At 50.4% G+C, this 4,768-nt stretch overlaps 1 non-coding gene across 1 annotated transcript; it reads left to right on the top strand.

Moving 5' to 3' along the window:
• Positions 1–2,423: 2,423 nt before the first annotated feature.
• Positions 2,424–2,557, top strand: LOC118759945 (small nucleolar RNA SNORA21). Its single transcript, XR_004996483.2, has one exon. It is a non-coding gene; the product is annotated as a small nucleolar RNA SNORA21 (small nucleolar RNA).
• Positions 2,558–4,768: the final 2,211 nt, after the last annotated feature.

Raw genomic sequence — 4,768 nt, 5'->3', positions numbered from 1 at the left:
TCCAAGGTCCGTTGGCTGGTATAGTCTGCCTTAGAGTCTCCACTTGCCCGGATGCTTGGTGTCAAAGCTTGTCTGGGAGAGCTGTCCTATTCGTTCTACCCTCTATCCTCTGCCATGGCACTGTAAGTCCTCTGCAGGCCTCAAGGAGTTGTCATGTCCCCTATGCGCAACTAGGCATGCTGTCCACTATACAGGCTTCAGCAGCTGAGGAGGCGCAATTCTGACACATGCACTCCACAGTCAGACCTCTTACTATTGGGTGCTATAGTCAAGCCATGCCTGATCCGCCCCCAGACCCAGCTCTCACATGGTTGAGTTGGTGCAGAGACCTAACCCAGCCTCTCCTACACCTACCCTACTCCTGCAGGTACCATTGGGTGCTAGAGCCTAGCCCAGTTTGGTACATGCCAGGGATATTACAGCAATGTCCAACCTAGTTTGTTATCCCTGTTCTTGCTGTTGCGCTCACTAGTGGGAACTGTGGCCCAGCTGGGGTGTTTCCTTAGCTCCTTGACCAGGTCTACACTAGCCACAGATCTTATGCATGCCAGTGGTTGCTCCAACCCAGTCTGACATATCCCATTACCTGGCTTAGTCTTTGCCACAGCCTGTCTTGGCCTGGTCTGGCCCCAGTCCCAACTTTTGCTGTTAGGTGCTGCAGCCTACCGCTGTCTAATCTACATCTATCCCTGGCTTCATGCAAATCAGTAGATGTGATAGTCTAGCCTAGCCCATCGTGGCCTGTACCCCATCCCCGTTCCTATGCATGCTAGTGTGTTGTGGTTTGATTTGGCCCTGCCTGGTCTGCACCGCCAGAGCCAACCCACACACCTGCTGACAAGTGGAGCAGTCTTATCCAGCCTGACCAACACCCAGCCCTGACTTACATGTTCGCCAGCAGGAGCCCATGAGGGGAGTCCCACAAGTTTCCACCCCAGGCCCACTCCTAGACTCAGATCTCACATATGCCAGTGGGTGCTATGCCTTATCTGGCAGTCTGTCCCCAGTATTGACCTTTGTGTGTGCTGGTAAGCATTGTGGCCTATCCCGTTCCACATCCATTCTTGGGTATGCCTGTGGATGCTACAGCCTGGACCAGCTTAACCTGTTCTTAAACCCAGTACCCAAGAGTATTGTTGAGTTCCATGATCATGCCCAGCTCAGCCTGTCCCCACTCCCAGCCCTTGAACAAACCAGTTGATATAGCAATCCCATAAGGCTGAGCCCACAAATCCCCCACAGAATCTATTCCCAGACCTGGCTCTGTCACATGCTGGTTAGTGTCATGACCCAGTCCAACACTGTCCACCCCGCCTAGGCACTCCCTGGCAGGTGTTGTGGTAGAACCCTGCCAGGCAGTTCCCCCCACCCCAGTCATGGCTTTTATGTGTGCCAGTAGGCAGTGGTTGATACTAACAATCCCAGTTCAGGTCTCCCACATGCGCAGGTGTTTTGGTTTGACCCCAAAAGGTCCTCTGGTTTCCCTCCTCCAAACCACCTAGTCTCAACCCGCTCATTGCCTGCAAGTGCAGTAGCCTGTTTGGTGGAAATCCCCCAGAAGTCACTCCTTGCCTGTCATGTTTTTCCTCAGCAGTCTTCCCTCCCACACATCCCAAGTCCCTCTTGCCTGAGCAATTCACAGCCCCCCATGTTCTCAACAGTGCTGATCCCCAAGTCCAGTCCTCCAGCAGCATGTTGTGCTGCCCTGGGGGCCTGCCTGCCTGCCTGCCTGAGGCCCCTACACACTCATGCATGGATTTCCAGAGCCTGTCTGCAGGCATGCTGGTATCTGCCTCCCACATATCCTTTTAAAAGATTTACTTATTTTTATTTTAACATTAGATTTACAGAGAGGAGAGACAGAGAGAAATATCTTCCATCTGCTGGTTCACTCTCCAAGTAGCCACAATGGCTGGGAGCTAAGCTGATCTGAAGCCAGGAGCCTCTTCCAAGTCTCCCATGTGGGTTCAGGGTTCCAAGACTTTGGGCCGTCCTCCACTGCTTTTCCAGGCCACAAGAAAGAAGCTGGATGGGAAGTGGAGTAACCAGGATAAGAACTGACAGCTATAAGGGATCCTAACACATGGAAGGTGGGAATTTAGCCACTAGGTTATTGCACTAATGCTCCTGCTTTTTTTTTTTTTTTTATAGGATAAGCAACTGTACTGGCACACTGGCATGGTTAACACAAATTTGACATTAGCCAGGCCCAGAATGCCTGCCAGCTCTTAGCTGTTTTACGCCCAGCAGTGTAACATTTACCTAGTTGCAAGGCCACCTAGGCAGCTGCCTACAGCTGGAGGATGCTTGAAGTTACTTGAACTTTACACCACAGGCAGCAAAAAGTGATAGTGTAGGAATTTTCAAAATTTGAGAAACACACTTTGTTATGGAAACAGACATGTTAAGAATAAGGGCACACCACCCCTTTCAAAGCACTCGCTGGGGCTGCGAGTGACCCAGTGAGCTGTCTGGAAGGGGCAGAGCAAGTGACACCGCTCATGGGTGAAGCGGCAGTGTGCTGTACCGTCCGGATTCAGTTGGTGGTGTGACAACGGCGCGGTAGCTGCCTGGCCTGGTGCAAAGGATGACTGTCCGTTCCCACAGGAGCCAATAACCTCTACATCATCTCCGTGAAGGGGATCAAGGGACGGCTGAACAGGCTCCCTGCCGCCGCCGTTGGGGACATGGTGACGGCCACAGTCAAGAAGGGCAAGCCAGAGCTGCGGGAGAAGGTACATCCAGCAGTGGTAATTCGACAACGAAAGTCATATAGAAGAAAAGATGGTGTGTTTCTTTATTTTAAAGATAATGCAGGAGTCATAGTAAACAATAAAGGCGAGATGAAAAGTTCTGCCATCACTGGACCAGTTGCAAAGGAGTGTGCAGACTTGTGGCCCAGGATTGCATCCAACGTAGGCAGCATTGCCTAGCTATTCAGTGTATTTATATAAAAAAGATAACCAATTAAAAATTATTTGCACCTCCCCCCAAAAGAATAAGGGAACACAATCTACAGTCTGAGAAAATATATCTTAGAGCAGATATCAGATAAAGGACCCATATCTAAGACAGGGGTGGGGAACATCCAGCCTGCAGACCATAGAAAGTCCTCAAAAGCATTTGATCTGGGTGTTTGGTTTCCAATCCAGCTCCCTGCTAGTGCAGCAGTTTCATTGGGAGTCCATTTTTGATCTGGAAGTAGATATGTATATGGCAGGATACATTTTTTTCCTTTTTAAAAATTATTATTTACTTTTGATAATCTTTACATAGTTGATTAGGGCACAAAGGGTCAAGGGCGACAGGAATGTAGGTAAGACCATTGTTTTCACAGTCTCTCTCTCTCTCTCTCTCTTTTCTGTATCTGGGGCAAGTGGGGAAATAAAAAGAGAAGCCCACCCAGCTTCCCAACCATCCCAGGGTCCCCAACGTAGAGCATGCTCCAAGAACACTGCTCAGGTGGTTTTGGTAGTTCCACTGTTCTGAATTGCTGCCCATCTCACCATTCTAGCATGATGACATCTCTCCAGAATCCATTGGCTCACATAGTCCACCTTAGAGTATTTGTTTACCCAGATTTTCACTGCCAACACGTGGCTGGGCTAGTTGATCAATTTGTTCTGTCCTCTGCCATTTGTTATGGTATCAGGTGTCCTCTGCAGGTTCTGATGGCCTACCATATCCTCCATGTGCACCTGGATATGTTGTGACTGCTCTATCTGAGCCATTGGGAAGGCTCAACTTTGACACATGCACTCCATGGTCAAACCATGGAACCTGCACTTCTCTTCATGATTGGAGTTTTGAGACCAGCCAGCCGTTCAGTTGGGGGATCCCCAAAGAAGCTTCATCTAAAGTGATCCCAGACCTGGTTCTTGTGTGTGAATGCCACTACAGGGTCTGGCACAGTCCATCACCACTGTCACCCTATGCACATGCTGGTGGTTGCAATTGCTGGGTCAGTTCTGCCTACAGCCCTGTCTTCTACACTACCCAATGGGTGTTGCAGCCCAGCCTAGTGGGAGCTGCAGCCTAGTCAGAGTGACCTGCAATAATTCCCACCAGTCCCACCCACTGCCCTGGTTTCCATGCTTGCCAGTATGAATAGCAGGCTGGTTCAGTCTGTCCCACATCCCGTTAAGTTCTCATGCATGTCAATGGGCATTGAAGCCTAGTTTAACTCTACCAGTCCCACTACTCAGCCCACACACATGCTAATGGGTGCTGTTCTGTCTAGCCATGCCTGCCCCAGTCCTGATTCTCATGCTCACTAGATGAAGTGGCAACCCAAGAAAGCCCTATACCCACTATTTCCCTACTGGGTCCATTCCCACTCCTGTATCTGCAATTTAACTGGACAGAATGGACCCCCCCCCCCCCCATGCTAGCATCTGCCAGCTGATGCTGTGGTAAAGTCCAACCAACTGACACCTGCTCTGATTTATGTTTGCACCCGTAGGAACAAGCCCAACCTGGCTTTTCTATGATGTAGCTCACATGAGGCCAATAGGTATTGTAGCCCTGGCCAGTCCAGTCTGCCCCTGATCTCAGCTCTCATATTCACCAGTGGAAGTAGTGGTCCAGCAGGGTTGCCCTCTACATTCCTCTTATCAGCTTTACCCCCCTCCCCCAATTCTCATGGGTGCTGGTTGGGTGCTGTGGCCCAGTCTGGCATGGCCTATTTTACCTTGGCATTTGCCAGTGGGTGCTGTAGCCTGGCCCAGCCTGGCTCACCCCCAATTCCAGCTCAGGTTGATGGGGGCTA

This window comes from Ochotona princeps, chromosome 14 (assembly GCF_030435755.1).
Source record: "Ochotona princeps isolate mOchPri1 chromosome 14, mOchPri1.hap1, whole genome shotgun sequence".
Taxonomy (NCBI): domain Eukaryota; kingdom Metazoa; phylum Chordata; class Mammalia; order Lagomorpha; family Ochotonidae; genus Ochotona; species Ochotona princeps.
This window is presented reverse-complemented; position numbering and strand designations above follow the sequence as displayed.